General features: G+C 43.2%; 1 long non-coding RNA gene and 1 pseudogene across 1 annotated transcript; one reads left to right on the top strand and one right to left on the bottom strand.

Annotated features, from left to right (window-relative positions):
• The first annotated feature begins 7,625 nt into the window (after positions 1-7,625).
• Positions 7,626-8,535, top strand: LOC114557379 (putative nuclease HARBI1; annotated as a pseudogene).
• Positions 8,536-15,420: 6,885 nt separating this feature from the next.
• LOC114557741 (uncharacterized) lies at positions 15,421-16,183 on the bottom strand. Its single transcript, XR_003692832.1, has 3 exons — positions 15,730-16,183; positions 15,597-15,645; positions 15,421-15,449 (listed from the first exon to the last, which is right to left on the bottom strand). It is a non-coding gene; the product is annotated as an uncharacterized LOC114557741 (long non-coding RNA).
• Between the last annotated feature and the right edge of the window lie 2,216 nt (positions 16,184-18,399).

Raw genomic sequence — 18,399 nt, 5'->3', positions numbered from 1 at the left:
GGGGACCACTAAGGTCTATATAAAAGAGACTTCAGATACAGTATTAGGGGACCACTAAGGTCTATATAAAAGAGACTTCAGATACAGTATTAGGGGACCACTAAGGTCTATATAAAAGAGACTTCAGATACAGTATTAGGGGACCACTAAGGCCTATATAAAAGCATCCAAAAGGCACCATGTCACGGGACATGAAGTCGATTAAAGTCACTTTCTCTGATTGTATTAGTATTTTTGTAGGGTACACAGCGTTCTGTGTAATCTCAGTCTTTTTTTTTTGTAAATTTGTAATTTCAGTTTCATAGTATAATGAATCACTATAAATTCACTATTGTCTAAATTAATCATGTATCATCCTTTTGACGTCTAAAAATAATAATGGTGATTTAGATTTCACCGCGATGATGGTTTGCAGAAACGTGATGAATTGGTGGGATGTGCTCAAATAATTCACGCCTGTGAGAAGCGGTCATACATAATGACTGGCTGTTCTGGAAAACTGCACTTTTTTGTCATATTTCTCACTGACAGTTCTAATGAGTGTTGGAGCTGGCACAAGTATCAATATGCAAACCAGAGTTTAATGGTGTTTCTACGTCCATTTATGGCTAACTGCAGGAATGGAAATGATGCTTGTGCGTTTGAGCCCAGCTCCATCACGATTAGGATTTATGAAACAGAACCAGGCGTACGTGCAGCTTAATAAATCTGATGAAAAGGACGTATAAAAATATGCATATTTCTGTCTTTGTCTCAACAAAAAAAAAACTAAACTGTAGTGACAGGAAAGAGGCAGAGGAGAAAACGGCAAAATCCGCTGGAGTAGTGCGGACAGGGCATCAAGGCCACTCTGGTCGCAGGGCATATCATTTTTTGAGGGACATTAGGCCAAACTGACAAGACTGTGTAAAGTATCTCATCAAAATCAAAAGGAAGGGCATTATATACATACATGGAAAAAGTTGACAGTGGAGTATAAGAGGTCTGTCGTGTTCTGTAAATTTTTTTTTGTGGATGGATGAATGTGATACACTTATCCAGGTGATATAAAGTTGCAGAATTCTTATATCTCTTTAACTACTGAGGTTCGCAAATTCAAAAAAATACATTCTTTCTTGCATTTCCATATTATTGTACAAACCATAAGTCAGGACATTTTAGATATGCATCATTTCAAAGGCAAAAGTGGAACCAATTATTTGTATCATTGTATTATGTACTGTTTCAGTAGGTGAGTGACACAAGCATGGTAGGACACACAACAATGAAAAAACTGGCGCTGATATAATTCATTTTCTTTCTCGTTTGCATGATTTATAAGTTTATACATCAAAGCATCCAGGTCTCTGCTGGGAATAGCACGTGATGGCTCCCAGTGCCTCGATTCTTTACTACCTTCCCTCTTACTCAGTCATTCATTTCTGTCTTCTGTCCTGCTGTGGGGTCGGCCTCTTAAACCCCATCTATGAGAGCGTTCACGTTGGGATTAATCTCCCCTCCCACAATACCCTGCTGTAGATCAAGCCACCACAGATGGACGTGTCAGCCCTGTGGAGTGAAGAAAGAGGGCTAAGCCTCATTCTAGTTCAGCTGGAACGGCCTCTCGCAGGAGATTTCCAATGCTTTGAAGTGAAGTTTCATACATTCACACACACACACACACACACACACACACACAGTGTCCTGACTGATTTACTGACATTTCCTACAGTCTCCCTGAGCCTCCTAGAACAATCGTATGGCTGAAAAGACAGCAGTGGCAGTGTAGGATATGAAGCCTTGTGTAAAGCTTGGGTGTCACACAAAGTTAACCACAGTCTAATTAGCGTCTTTAGAGGAAATTTACTGGCTTCCTAAAGAGCCAAGCTGACAGGTCCAGACCAGATGAGCCAGATGAAAACATCCGGACAGCAGGGCCTTTTTTTTTTTATTTTAACAAGCTTCTCTTTTTATTGTTTGCTGTATGACAAGCAAGGTCTGCTGATTTCCTCTTAACGAGATCAGATGATGCCCTGCCATGGCCACTGTGCTAGCTGGCCACCCTCTGCTCCGCCGCCAAGAGCTTTGGGTAATCACACCAGGGCCGGTCCATTAACACATAAATATGACAACCTGTAAGACACGCGATCTGTCATGTCGTCAGAAACGGGTGGCGGTGGCGGGGGTGTGGTGAGGGATTGGACGATGTAAAAAAATATATAATAACAAAATAAAACAGGAGGGACAGGAAAAGGAGTGAGCAGCAACTGATTGAAGTTGGCTCAGCACTGTGTAGCCCCAGTAAACATGAAATCGGTGGTGGGTGGCAGCAGTCTGAATATCAATCCTGATGAAGCTCTGCATAATTAAGGCCTTTCCATTATTGGGAGACAGGTGGACTATCATCACAGGAGACGAGCAAAAACTGTAGGCTTCATTCAGCCCGCCTCAGCTCCATCCACACTCCCATTTATTTTTTCATTTTTGGGGGCTTTTTCCGCCATTAACGTACAGGACAGCTAGGTGAGAAAGGGGAGAGAAAGGGGGAAGACGTGCAGGAAATCGTCACAGGTCGGACTCGAAACCTGGACCTCTGCGTCGAGGCATAAACCTCTATGTATATGTGCGCCTTCTCTACCAACTGAGTCAACCCAGGCCACGCACCTCTTCGCCCATTTTTAAATCAGGAACTGCCAAGATGGTGACGGCAGGATCCACTTTGAGCTTCCTTTTGGCTCTTCAGAAATCTAAGGGTAACGTCACAGAGACTACTTCCATATTTTATACAGTGTATGGGTACACCAAATGTATGATCATGTACTAAAGTAGGCAAAAGGATGTGTTCTACTGAGCCATGTTCCATGTTATATGTTGTAAAATAGTAAGCAATTGAGCATTATCTTTTTTGCCTCTTAACTGGACAGAGACGACAGAGAGTAGTCAGATTTTCAGATGGTTGAGTCTAACATGAACTATTCTCACACTCACGACAAGGCAGCTGTTTCCTGTCAGGTCAGACCTGGTGCTGCAGCCTAAGCCCCAGCTCACAGCTGTAGATGTGTAGCCTCTCTAAAACATCAAGTAAAATTCCTTGTTGGATTGATACTGGACACAAAAGGTCCTTATGAAATGTATTTTTCCTTTTTTGGTGACAGGACCAGTGATCCAAATTTGCAATGACCTGGTCAGTCCTGTGGTTTCCTGAATTAAGAGAGCCCCCTAGTGAACACAAAAGTCAATTACCACTCTGAAGGGGTCAAACCCATAGCTATAAAACCAATAACTTTGATCTAGAATGCAGCTGGTCCGTTGGTAGCTAACAATAAAGTTACGTAGTTCACTGACCTTTTTGCCGTTTTTAAGTTGAGCTGTATGTAAAAAATAACTCTCAAATTTAAACTATACTGACGTGTGGGAAGTGATGCCTTTTGGTCCTTCTGGTGAAGCAACAGGTGTTGCACAGCTGATAATAAAGTTTCTGCCCATAGGTGGCAGTTGTAAAAAGTGCCCAGGTAAGATGGCAGACGGTTATCCCATTAGTTATGACATCATGTCACATCTAATTATTTTATATCTAGGTCAAACCACCCTGCCAAATAATTTGTGTTCTAGAACCAAGAGTGAGGTCAATTCAAATGATAATGATAATGATTACCTTAACCGTGTCCGACCAATCCCTAAATTTGACCGACCAATCCAACAGAATTCTTTCTCGTGTTGACATGGACCATTCTGTCAAAAAACCAACTCTACACATGTTCTAATGGAGCAATGAGGGCCCACAGTTGTGAATATTCAAGGTGCAAGTCTCCTAAAACAGGCAAAGTCAAACAGTTCCCATGAGTGAAGAAAAAATGCTTTTCGTTTTGTAAAATGATTTATTCATAATTACTGGAATTTGTGGAGAGAATACCATGACAATGCAGAATTTGAGAGACGCTCAAATGAGGCGTTGCCAAAAGTGTTGTTATTATCTCTCCCAGAGGATTTCGGAAGACATAAAGCTGCCAGGAAGCAGGCGTTTCCAATCCCCTCCATTTACACATGGGATGAATAATGACTGCCATAAACTTCAATAGGAAATTCACCTAGCTCCACCCCGTCATTCTCCTATATCAAAAGGCCCTGGTAAGAAAGGGAGGCTGGTGTTACAGAGAGGAAACACGAGGGAAAAGTCTTCAAAACAAATTGAAAAAAGCTGCAGCATCTGGTCATGATTCTCTTTCACTGAACCAGTATGTTTCCCCAAGGTTAAGTCAGCAAATAGATGCCCGTCCACCCCTGCTCATAGATATTTAATGTTGAAACATCATGAAGACGCGATCAAATCGATAATTTGTTCCAGTGTGATTGGCTGACTGAAATCGAAACACATGTTGCTCATATTATCCGATTATTTTCTGTCCTTGAGGGTGCAATAAGAAATAAGAATAAGAAAAAGAAATTGTCTTCATTGTGTCCTTTTTTTCTGTTCTTACCCTCTGTTTTCTATGCTTTTATTTTGAACTGCTGTAATGACAGACTGCCCCCACTTAGCCTAAGTTTTTCTTCCTATTAACAAATTCCATTTGCAGGCCCATACCAACAGTAAATGTATCCTACTTACTTATGTATTGTGTATGTGTCAAAGCTGATTCCTATGTGCCATAGAGCTCCATTATTGTACAAGACACACTGGGTGACATGTTCCTTTATTATGTCACTGTGTCCACTATTTCATAACATTCACAACATGTGCTGTACCTTACCACTAACTCTTCTCTTATTCCAGAGCCTGCCACTCCCACCAGTAACCCCGTTCTTCCCACCATCACTTCTCACATGTCTCCCCCCTTTCTACCCCTGCAGAATATATACCGGCCCACCTTCACTCATTCCTGCCTAAGCGTTCCCAACCTTTTTACTCAGCCTTTGCTTGCCTGTTTTACCCCTTTTGGACTTTTCTTCAGTTCACCTTGCCCCTTGTTTGGTCCACCGACTTTGTTTGCCAGCCTGTTCCAAAGGACAAGTCCCTCAGACTCTTAGTTTTTCCCCTGCCAGCCTGGTAATCCCATGTGTATTTTTGTTTGCAGTACATTTACTTGCTTTATACTACACCAATCTGTGAGTCATGCATTTGAGTCATTACCTGTTTTAATGAGTCGTTCCACATTAGCATGAAGACACGAGTATTTATATATATATATATATTTTTTTTTTTTTTTTTTTTTTTTTTTTACTCAAGCCCACACACACTTTCCTGCTGCCAGAAATACTCACTAGAGCATAAAATGTGGATTAATCCGCCACTGAAAATAGTCCCCAGCAAATTTCCTATTTCCTCCTATTTGAGTAAAAACAGTGATCCAGTGATCAGCTGCTTTAGAAAACAACCAAGACCTTCTTCTTTTTTTTTTTTTTTTAAGTGAAACTATATCTCTTGTAAGCTGTTGTTTTAAGATTGACATCCTCAGTAGGGAACCAATGGGCTTGCAGCTGACTGCCACATAGTAGGGAAGTCAGGAAGTTTTGAGCGACACATTGTTTTTTTCCATGGGATTTATTGAGAGGTAGCAAAAATATAAAATATCATAAGCTTTAACCCTTAATATATTTTACAGACTATGAATTCAAATATACTTCCCCATTAATTAACAGTTTTGAATAGTCATGACTATTTGCATCGTGCTATTAATGTTGTATGTAAAACAACAAAAACTTAAAGGTTCTGCCAGGTCATGGCAGCCCACAGAGCTCCCTCCTTCCTGACATAGGAATGAGTTTTATAGCCTGCATACTCAATGTTCATTAACTGTCTTCTGACACACTGGGATCTTAATTGATGCTGTCTGATTCACAAAACTCCCTAAAGATATCCTAATAAATCTTCAACATTCTACTCTACAAACTCTGGTATTATGAGTCCTCTTCACTTCCAGTCTGCTCCCTCTACATACACGTGATAAACCTGTCAGGGAGGCCCCTAATCTTTCCAGACTGGTGATATGTTTGCCAATGTTCAAGGCTCTGGAGAATTTTTTCTTCTTCTATAGAAGCTTTTCTTCCTCCTGCAGAGATAGAGAGAGAGAGAGAGAGAGAGAGAGAGAGAGAGAGAGAGAGAGAGATCCCAGCTGCAGGCAGGCTGAGGATGCTCGGTCTGAATCAGTCACAGGGTTTATGAGGTCCTGCAGTCATAACACACATCAACATCAGACAGTCTGCTGAACAGACAGGACGAGCAGTGCCTGGACACGAGCAAGGTTCTGCCTGTCCTCAATGAAGCCATTTCAACATCATGTAATAAGTAACAGTTGATTTTACTCTCAAATGGTGATTAGATTGATTTGCTCGGAACTAGAGTTGTGTTGATTTCCGGTTTCACAGGTCCAGTCCGGTGGACGAGGCTAAACCACTTTGATTCAACCGGTTGAATCGGCATTTGTCACTTTTAAAACCGTCTGGCAAATTGAAAAGTATCCTACATTAGGAAACTGTGCCGACGGCGTCACGGCACTGAAAGTAACTTGTATTGCAAGCAGTGTTGGGCAGTAGCATCAATAGATTAACTACTTCTAAATAGCGTGTTTTCTGGCTTAGCTCTTTTATTGATGAAGTAGTGGCGTAGCGTTGTCACTGCCCAATGTGAGTCGAGTGCAGATGTGAGTTGCGCGTGCTCAGATTTAAAAGGTGTCATACTGAAATTTGTGAAATCCATGAAATAAACTTTTCTCATTACAAACAATAACAGAACGTTTTAGCTATCTATGATTGTTTGATTGCCAACGTTAGCTCAAAACGCCATTCAAGTGACAGCCTTTGTTGTGTTTGATAACTTGTAGCCAGCAGTGAACGAACTTCGTTATGTAAGTCCATTTGTTGTGACGCCCCGGTGACTCTCTGGGGCCTGTTTCACAAAACCAAGATAAGGGATTAAGCCGGGATTTCCCCGTTACCCTGGATGAATTTAGCCTTGTCTCGGTTTCACGAAAGCGGAGGCACATAAATCACCGTGGAGATTTATTCTGTGCAGCTAGCCTGCTCCCGACCAGGCTAACAGCTGGGTTTTATTTAATCCTGGAGCATTTTCTGTTCACTCAGCAGTCACTCTGATCAGCGAAACTAATGTGTTCTTTAATAGGCCTAGTTATTCCATATTTTTATAGCTGATTACGGACGTCAGACGGGTGGAGACGCGCCAAGATGTACTTTATCGTAACTATTCAAATACGTTAATTTCACTGTTTACCACAAGTTTGTTGGTCTTGTTATTATTTACGATACCTTTTGAGTTAAATAGTAATTTTAGAATCATTTCTGTCTACATATTACAATTTTTTTGGACTACAGCCTAAATTATTATCATTATATAATCATCACCTCGTCAGATTGACAGATCTATATTCTACATTTGGCAAATAAAGCAATTTTGATTCTGAGATTTATAAATGTTCCTGTAATTATTTTAGCAACCATTATTACTTTTTATAGGTATTGATATTCATTACTTTTGAACTATATTGTATTTATGAAGACGTCTGCACTGTGTGTTTTTCGAGGTTTGTATTATATAAAGTTGAAATGGCGGATGAAGTTGCAAGGCTGTTTTCGATGAACTATATGAACAATATATAAAGCTCCCTGGCTGCGTGTGTGTTTCTTCGTTTACTATGGCGTGCCTGTTCAAAGACAACGTGCTGGATGAAGAAGCACTTCTACTGAGAAGGGCTTTCCGACGAGAAAGAGTTTTTCGGGACAGCCATCTGTATGAGCGATACAGATTTTGTGCTGATGGAATACGCTATCTGTGCAGACTGCTGACTCAGCACCGCACATCTCGGAGCCATGCCCTCACCATCCCACAGACAGTGTGTATAGGGCTACGGTTCTTTGCTAGTGGCATGTTTTTACATGCAGTTGGAGATGCAGAAAATATCAGCAAAGCCACAGTTTCCCATTCAATCAGAAACATTTATTTAGCAATAAGGGGATTCTTGAACATCTTCATTACCATAGGAGGAATTCTACAAAATTGCAGGTGGGCCTAACATGAATTACAGATTTGTGTTACTGTCACAGTAGGCCATTACTCATTATTTTGGGTTACAGGTTTCCCTAATGTTATAGGACTGGACTGCACTCACATTAGAATAAAAACGCCCCTCAGGTGCTCATGAGGGAGACTTTGTGAATAGAAAATCTTTCCACAGTATCAATGTTCAGGTAAGTACTTATGTTGTCTGTCAACTGCATAGGCCTAAATGAATTCTGAGCATGAAATGACCTTGACACAACCTATTGTTTCAGATGATCTGTGATGCTGACTGCATTTTCAGCAATGTAGAGGCAAAGTGGCCTGGCTCGGTCCATGACTCCAGAGTCTTTAGGGCCTCTACAATTTCCCAGCAACTTTTACAAGGCAAGCCACAGGCATTTTATTGATAAGCACCTTGAACATCATGATAGTGTCAACAGTTTAACTATACTTCTGTTTCTAACTATTACATTTTGTGTTCTCAGGGGAATTTGCTGGTGTTTTGCTTGGAGACAAGGGATATGCATGTCAGCCGTTTCTTCTAACTCTATTTGCAGACCCCCAGACACAGCACTCTTACAATCTTGCCCATGCAAGATCAAGGGCCCGCATCGAGATGGCATTTGGCCTTTTGAAGACCCGTTTTCAGTGCCTTCACCACCTAAAGGTGCTGACACACAGGGCCGATTATCGGCCGTTGGACAGTCTGGCAAGGTCAGTGACTCGAATCTCTTCGGTGTGTGCCGTGCCGTCGTCAGTCTGGGGGGCTGTCGGCGTTCATTTTGGCTGACCTGACATGTTCAGTCGGCAGCAGGGCAGTCGGGACTCACCCGGAAATGGCGAGTGGAATGAGGTGTCTCTCAAAATCTGACGAAAATCTTTTAAACTGACCTTTGTTGAGCTGAAATGAAGACAGATTCAGCAACTGCATGGCCGATTTCTCACTTAAAATGTTTTCAGAAACATGTTTCAGTGAACTATTTTAGTACAATATGAGATCATATTCTGAACGGCCACCATGACAGTCTGGCTTTGAATTCCCAGAGAAAACAAACCCATGTGATGCATTCGTCCAATCAGCTGCCGGTTTTCATTTGTTGGGCAACAATACAGATTAGCGCCACCTGCTGTTATAGAGATGTATTACGTCTCGTCTCGTCTTTTTGGTGTGTTCTGTGGCACTTTTTGGACCACCACGGGGAGACTGATCATTTCGACTGGCTTTTCTGTCAACGGTCGGCCGTCGGCTATATGTGTAAGCAGCTTAAGAGTCACTCCAGAGAGGGCGTGTGACATCACTGTTGCCTGCACTGTCTTGCACAACATTATATTATATTACATACATATTACCAATATGTTGCCAATTACTTTTGATTCCTGAATTATGTCTGTTTTATTTGGCTTTGGAAGCACACATTTGTTTTTGGTTTATTAAATTGTATAAAGTAGGCCTATATATCAAGGAAAAGACATCAGAATGTTTTTTGACCTGTTTATTTTTTGGAGATGTCTCAGTTGTCTGCTGCGAGCTTGGGAGAAGAACAAAAAAAATGATTAATACATTGTGTTACTGTCATTCTTAAAGTATGCATTTAAATCATCATTTACTTCTCTCTCCAGTTTCTTTATTTCCAAATCCAGTTTCTGCAAGGTTTTTCTTTTGATTTACATATCAAGATCCATATCCTGCATTTTGCATTTCTTTAATTTAATTTTTATCTCTGCCAAATCAATTTGCTTCTGGAGGTGTGTGGTGTATAGGGACCTGACCGTTTGGGAACTCATATCAGTTATGACTTGGCTGCTGTGAGACTGGTCAGAGACTATACTATTTTATAAAATACAGCAGGAATGGTGTGAATTTGTCCATCCATCCATCCATCCATCTTCGTCCGCTTATCCGGTATCGGGTCGCGGGGGTAGCAGCTCCAGCAGGGGACCCCAAACTTCCCTTTCCCGAGCCACATTAACCAGCTCTGACTGGGGGATCACTAGGCGTTCCCAGGCCATGTTGGAGATATAATCTATCCACCTAGTCCTGGGTCTTCCCTGAGGCCTCCTCCCAGCTGGACGTGCCTGGAACACCTCCCTAGGGAGGCACCCAGGGGGCATCCTTACCAGATGCCCGAACCACCTCAACTGGCTCCTTTCGACGCGAAAGAGCAGCGGCTCTACTCCGAGCTCCTCACGGATGACTGAGCTTCTCACCCTATCTCTAAGGGAGACGCCAGCCACCCTCCTGAGGAAACCCATTTCGGCCGCTTGTACCCTGGATCTTGTTCTTTCGGTCATGACCCAGCCTTCATGACCATAGGTGAGGGTAGGAACGAAAACTGACCGGTAGATTGAGAGCTTTGCCTTCTGGCTCAGCTCTCTTTTCATCACAACGGTGCGATAAATTGAATGTAATACCCCACCCGCTGCACTGATTCTCCGACCAATCTCCCGCTCCATTGTCCCCTCACTCGCGAACAGGACACCAAGGTACTTGAACTCCTTCACTTGGGGTAAGGACTCATTCCCTATCTGGAGAAGGCACTCCATCGGTTTCCTGATGCCATCAGGACCACATCATCTGCAAAAAGCAGCGATGAGATCCCCAGCCCACCGAACTGCAACCCCTCTCCACCCCGACTACGCCTCGATATCCATAAATAAATACTAGTTCTCTGCAGGGTAACCAGTTCAGTCCCAGATCGACTTGGAAAAGCTGCAGTTTGTTGCTGTGTCACCACCTCAGATTCCTCTGAATCATGCTGGATGGCTGGAGGGCTCCTAGTCTGCTTGTCAGCCTCCTCACATTCTGCCTGGCCACTGTACTGCCGGGAAAGAGTCAGCATTACCATTGTTCCTTCCAGGTCGATAATGCACAGTGAAATCAAAGGCCGCTAGTTGGGCTGCCCATCGTTGTTCAGTGGCGCCCAGCTTGAGGTTCTGAAAATGACTTAGAGGGTTATTGTCAGTGTATACAGTGCACTTGCTGCCTAGCAGATATTCTCTGAATTTCTCAGATATCGCCCATTTAAGTGCGAGGAACTCCAGCTTCATTGAGCTATAATTCTCCATGTTGCGCTCAGAACCCCTCAATGAACGGCTGGCATAGGCAACTGGCTTTAGCTTGCCCTGCTGTTTTTGTGAAAGGACTGCTCCCAACCCCTGATGGCTAGCATCAACCTCCAAGACAAAAGGCTTTGTGAAGTCAGCAAAGGCCAAGATGGGTGCAATTGTAAGCATAGTCTTAAGGCCACTAAAGCTTTGCTCACACTCCTCAGTCCACATACTGGTCAGTACTGTTGCTGGCCTTGTCCTATCTTGTTTGGCTACTTTAATTATGTCAGCCACAAGTTGGTGCAAGGGGGCGGCTAACTGTGCGAACCCTTTTACAAAGCGTCGGTAATAGCTATAGAAACCAAGGAATGACCTGACCTCTGTGACATCCCGGGGCCGTCTCCAGTTCTCCACAGCAGAGATCTTCTCCGGATCAGTTGCAACTCCCTCTCTGGACACACGGTGTCCAAGATACTGGACCTCCTTCCTGAAGAAATGACATTTGCTCAGTTTGGCTTTCAGACCCTTCTGTTGAAGCCAGCTAAGTACCATCTCCAGCCTCTGCAAATGCTGCTCAATGGAAGAGGAGAAGACAATGACATCATCCAAATACAGCAAAACTGATTGGAGACTCTGATCACCAAATATCCTTTCCATGAGCCTCTGAAACATCCCAGGAGCATTACATAAGCCAAAAGGCATTCTCTCAAACTCAAACAGGCCCAATGGTGTACAAAAGGCTGTCTTGGCTTTGTCTACTTCAGCTACAGGGACTTGATTGTAGCCACTTGCCAGGTCGAGTGTAGAAAACCATTTAGCACCAGCAAGGGCATGTAAAGACTCTTCGATCCGGGGCAACGGATAGGCATCCTTTCTCGTTTTGGCGTTCAGTAGTCGATAATCAACACACATCCTTAGCTCTCCCGTCTTCTTCCGCACCAAGACAATCGGTGATGCATAAGGACGGTTGCTCTCCCTAATCGCTTTACTATCCAGGAGCTGCTGAATATGATCCTTTACTGCCTGCCACTGTGTTGGGGGAATTTGCCTATACCTTTGACGGACTGGGACCTCATCAATGAGTGGTATCTCATGTACAATCTCACTAGTGTACCCTAGATCTCCCTCATGTTTGGCAAAGATGTGATTATACCTCTCCAGTAACTCTTTTGCCTGTTTTTCTTTTACAGGGGAAAGTCCTGGCCAGTCTAGAGCTGCAATAGTGTCTGAGATGGTGAGGGGGGGCCCCTCTGCAGCCTGTGCGCTTACTACGGTCACCTGGGCCACCTCCTCATTCCCTTTCTTAAAACACAACTGCTCTTCCTCTATTCCTTCAACTACATGCAACATTCCCAAAACCTGTTTTGAGTGAACAGTAGCCCCTGTGGCTCCCACATTAACCACAGGTACATAAGCCACGCCATTGTTGACGGTCACAAGACAGGGGGACAACAACAGGCCAGGTGCAAGATCTGAGCCACCGGGCTCCAACAGCATTGTGGTGGGTGGGGTGTATGGAACTTTTGGGCAGGTAACCTTAACAAACTTAACTGACCCAGCTGGAATAAACTCCCCGGCCCTTTCAAAGACACGGACATGACCCTCTGGAACGCATGGGCAAGCCTCTATCCTGTGACAGTGGCGGAGCGCTTGCTCCCAACCTGCCTCTGCCTGAATGGCCGACAAGGTGGCAAATAAGGCATCCCCTTGCTCGGCAAACAGCTCTTTGTAACATTCTATGATTACATTCATTCCCAAGAGCCCCGGAACAATGTGTTGCTGTGATGTACAGGGAGTGTCTTTCACCACCAAAACCTGGAATCTTTTTACCCAGCACTTGGATGTCCAACTCCAGATATCCTACATAGGGGATGTCTAAACCATTTGCTGCCTTCAAAGCCAACCACCCACATGATTCAAGTTTCGGGGCCCCATTGCTGGAACACTTCTTTTAAAAGTGACTCAGTAATGGTGGTAACCATAGAACCTGTATCTAGCAGACATTTCACCCTTGCCCCACCCATCTCCACTTCAACTATAGGACATCTACCTATGAGGGGTCGTGAAGCGTTTGAAAGAGGGGGAATCTGCATAGAAGGATAATTAGGGCTAGTCTCGTTACTACCGTTGGCATTGCTGACAGAGGCCATACCTGAAGGTCCTGTAGAAGCTGGAGCAGGGTTTGCATCCAGATGGACCCCGGCCATGCTGGATGTTGGTTGCCTTGGCCCCTGGCGACACTGGCGAAGGACATGTCCCGGCTTCCGATAATGGAGGCAGATGGGCAAGCCTTCTGTATTGAACTGATAATTGGGGTTAAGAGAGCGAAACCAGCCTGGTCAAGTGCAGATTCCATTTTAGATAGACTTGTTATAATGGTTTCAATCTGTAACTGTTGTTTATTTAACTGTTCTTGCAAAATGGAAAATTCAGATCCCTTTCCAACTCCTACTGTATGACAGGCCCCCTCAACATTTACATCAACCCCACAGTGGTGAAGTCCAGCTCGAGTTTGCCTAGAAGATCCCTCACCCTCTTCCACCCACATAATTGCTTCCTGTCGCAGGGCTAAGAAAGAAATTGAGGGACGTTGTCGTCAGAGACTCTTTAACTCCCTCCGCAATGACACATCACGCACATGTTCAACAAACTGATCTCTAACCAGAATGTCCCTGTCTGTCAACCTATCAGGGTAAGCACGCTGCACATCTTCAATCAATGCCCACAAAGAATGGGAGAATTCCTTTAAAGATTCCCCATCTTTTTGTTTGCGATCAAAGAATTGTTTTTGCATGCTTACAAAGGAAACGGAGGAACCATAGAGCTCTTTCGAAATTGCTAAGATGGTGTCTGGATCCTCTCGCTCTGCCAATGAGCGATATCTGATCTCTACTTTTGCTTCCCCTTCCAAATGATCATACAGGAAGAGGGCCTTCTCTTGGGTGGTCATCTGCCTATCTCTCAAGCATGACTTTACATTTTCTATCCAATCATAAATCGTTAAATCAGATTTGGAACCTGAGCAGTGAGGACACCTTCGCTCTCTTTGAATGTACACAAAATGTGTTGTAAGCAAACTCTGTGGAGCCAAATTGTCTCTAGGGGGTAGCCCATCAGCATTAGTACTAGTAGTAGCAGAAGCAGTACCTGTATGAGAGCTGGCGCCTCTTCCTTGACTGAGTTGTTCATTAGCCACCCGTAACCTCTGTACCTCCCCACGCAGAGCCAACAGTTCCTCCACTTCCCCATCCACACTCATTTCAGCAGCTTAGTTCACACTTTAAAAATGAGAAAAAAAAAAAATACAATAGAGGGAGAACAAGCAATGAGAAATTTGTCGTCACAGGCCTTTGGTTCCCATCACAGGTTTCGTCTCAGCAGTCCATCCTCTCTTGTAGTCCAGCTCCAGCCACTGTTTCTATTCCAACAAAAAATAAACCAAAATACATACAAATACTCATGCCTCATAAAAAAAGAAATCCTGCCGACAACGCCAGAAATGTAGTGCCGGAGCAACATAAAACCTTTCAAACCTGACAACGCCACCTCCTATTGAAGGTTAGGAGGAACCCTTTGAACCCTTACTATATTAATTAGTATGTTGTGTGACCAACTCTGGTTTTCCGCTAACAGGGACAATTTACAGGAGGCAAATATTGTACAAAAATAAGTGTGGTTTATTACAAAGAGTTTAAAAGATTTCCAATTAAAATGGCAATTTGACAGAATAATAAAACAATAAATTAGATGGCAGATACATGTGGTCTTACTCTCCTCAAATTAGGAAGGTCGGGTCGGCACGCGCACACCACTCCGTGAGACGACTGCAGAAAGAGGAGACAGAAGGCCCAGCACCGACAAGGACATGCACTACACACTTATTTATACACGATTCACTACAAAGTATCATGCAACTCACTACAAAATATCATGCAAGTCACTACAAAATATCATGCAAGTCACTACAAAATCTACAGTGTCGAGGCTACATACACACCGTAACGGAGTGTCAACCAGTGCAGTCTCACCACGAGGAGGCAGTGTGTCGACACGGACCCAGCCTTGTACAGGATCAAGCTATGAGCATACATAAATTGAGGAGAGAAACCTATGTCAAAACTTCCATAAAAAGTATATCTAAAGACCACTTGTAAATGAAATCACAAGAAAATAATCAACCAAGGCAAATAACCAAAAGAAACAAAATGGTAAAATAACCGTAGTAAACAGTGACTGGACTGGTCCCCCTTTTAGAAAACAAACATACATTAGTGGCCAGTCACAAAGTCACAAAGTGTCTTGCAAATAATTTATTAGCACATTAATAGTAAAATATAAACCTACTTTGCAAGGACACAAACTCCTATAGCACAGTTAATACAGCCACAGCAGCTCATTTGTCAGTGGTAAACTGAAACATACAAAGAAACTACAAGTTGAAAAACATTCTATAAAAGTAGCGCATGGCTTGTGGTGGCATAAGCAACACAAAAAAAAGGTAACATTTAGCTGAAATATTAATTGCTACCACATGGCTAAAAGAGCTGATAGGCATTACCGTCAATCTGCCCCAGTTCACTCCGTGAAGGACGGGAACTTGTGCCTGGCTATCAACGTAGTGGGACCAAAATCAGAAATCAACCTTAAGTTGTACTTGCTCCCTAAATTACCGCAGCCAAACATTTTCATACCTGGAGAATCAGGAGAATCCACACAATTGCAGTGCGCTCAGTGAGAGGCAAGGGGACTAATGACTACACCTGGTGAGCTTTTTATCACTTCCTGATTGGCAACCGGTCACATGACCGCATGCACATATCAGCTGGTTTCCCACATAAGGTTACATCCACGTTACAGGCTTTACAGCTTACATTCATTTGTATCATAAGATAATACAAATGATGAATTACAGCCATTATATCCATTATTACAGCTACAGGAACTCTGGCTCAGCCGGGCGCAGTCCCGTGGGTCTGCTCCGGTCGGCTTGCATTCATTATGTGAGTTCATTATGCGAGTTTGAGTCAGAGTCCGAGTTGAGTCACCATTACCTGAGTTTGAGTCCAAGTCGAGTCTCGAGTCCCCAGTGTTCGAGTCCAAGTCGAGTCATCAAGGTTGAGTCTGCCTTGAATTCCAAGACTAATAAATATATAAGCAAATGTAAGCAAAAATGACACCACTGTCACAATTGCAAAGGAAGTTAATTTACTGACTTTTTTCTAAACAACATCTAGCAGTGCTCTTTCCAGCATTGGATGTAAAATCCATGTAGGCGAATTTCACGATCCGGGGCACATCTCTCTGCATTTTCCAAATATGAACAAGTAGTAGGGACCCCGCAAATCATGCACTACAGTTGCATATGTCAATATCAATTCCTTTGTTACAAAAGTAGTGAAAGTAAGAGCGAGAATGCAGCGTTAAGTGAGTGACGTCAGTGAGTATGTTGTCAAGCAAGGAGAGCGAGCGGTAGCGGTGTCCGACTGAGAATGTGTGGCTGTGAGGAAAAAGCAAGAGAAAAAAAGAGATCCCAAAGACGATGTAAAGTGAGTTAACAATAAACAAGAAGCTTCTCAAGACATGGTGGCTTCATCTTGTGTTAGTACTGTCGGTGAAGTAAAGGGTGTTACCCCCAAAAAAACATCAGCCCTGGATGGAACGTCTTATATCAAATTTTTATAAGCTATTTAGTCAGAAACTTCATCCAATGTCTGAATGCTCAAGTCCGATTTTATATATCCTTGAGTCCGAGTCCAAGTACAAGTCATCAGTCCGCGAGTCCAAGTCAAGTCACGAGTCCAGAGAATAGATTCTCGAGTCGGACTAGAGTCCAGAGAATAGAGACTTGAGTACTCCATCACTAGCCTTGTGAGACCGTCCTGATCTTGTGAGCTCCAGTTTTCCACTCGCAGATCAGTCTGGCATCTTGAGATAGAGAAAATTTGGAGCCGTTCACCCTAATGACCGACCAATCAGCGTTGGTTTTGAGGCGGGTTTAAGTTAGACGCAACGAGAAGCGACTGTTCTGTCTAAACAACATGGCAGCTTCCACGGATGAGATGAGCGTAGCTATTGCGCAAGTTTTATCTGAATAGAAAGTATTCCTTCATTGAAAGAAGAGTAAAAACTGGACTGGCACTGGAGGCTTTTCTCGGAGGAAAGGTTTTTTCTCTTCACCCGACTGGTTTCGTCAAGAGTTTGATCTGATTGGTTGATTTGGCCCGTCTATCACCAACATAGGTGGTGATAGACAGATGGTTTATCCAATCAGCTAACCAGGATTTTCGCCCCTTCCCAAAAGCTCTCCAACGGAAAGTTCCCAGATGGATATGCCGAGTAAATGCAAAGCAATCCATCTGGCGGAGTTAGGTTACTCCATCACTGGTTACCAGGAGGTCATACAGTTGTGATGAATGTTTTGCTCAGACAGAAAATCATTAATTTACAATAACAGAATAAGATACAGATGCATTGTTGCATTTCAAGTGTAGCATACGGTAACTTAGCCCACTTTGGATGTCTCGTGAGCTAAACCGGGTAACGTTATCACTGAGCCAAAGCATTAAGAGTTTGTTGTAGCAACCAACGTACTAATAACTTCGATTCATAAAGCGCATTTCATGAAACCCACGGACGCTTTACACAAGTAACATTACAGGGGGACAAGGAAAAAGAAAATAGTAGGCCAACACAAACATGGAATAAAAGGAATAAAGCGCCCGCGCTGAAAGGAAGGGGGGCGTAATTTAATCTAGGCTACTGGCGTACAATCACGTCGTGCTTTGTCAAGTTATTTTATGAATGAAAGACACATATTACATACCTAAGGGGCCAATTCAGGGTGGGTTTTGAATCATTTACAATGCCGTAATTGTCTCCATTTGTTGAAAGCCCAACTGAAGTTGACTCACGTTTTCGCCTATCGTCTTTCCCTTTTAGCTTTTAGTTCTTTGTTTAATTTCCTTCTTTCCTGTGATGGCCCTGCCCCAGTATCAGCCAGAACTACTACAGATAACTTCTAAAATAAAATAAAAATACAATTAGGCCTATATAAAGAAATCTCCTGCTACCTTTTACCTGGCTCAAAAGGCTGGATACGCTAACACAGGCTTTTCCGGTGTTACAGAGTAATCTGTGACCCATCAGAATGTGTTACTGTAGCACCGTCTACCTGCCGCAAATCGTACTGTGACTTTGCGGGAAAAATCTGACCTTGGCAGAGGCTTTACTAAAAACTATATAAAAAATAGCGTTCTTTTCCCTGTTAGTCTTGTTTGCTGTTACAGGTCATTTAAGATCACTGTATGAAAAATGACAGTGCTTCAGAAATATTAAAGGCTAGCCAGGTGCCCGTGCTCTCC

This window comes from Perca flavescens, chromosome 6, assembly GCF_004354835.1.
Source record: "Perca flavescens isolate YP-PL-M2 chromosome 6, PFLA_1.0, whole genome shotgun sequence".
Taxonomy (NCBI): domain Eukaryota; kingdom Metazoa; phylum Chordata; class Actinopteri; order Perciformes; family Percidae; genus Perca; species Perca flavescens.
The sequence above is the reverse complement of the archived record's forward strand: the minus strand, read 5'-3'. Positions and strand labels throughout refer to the sequence as shown.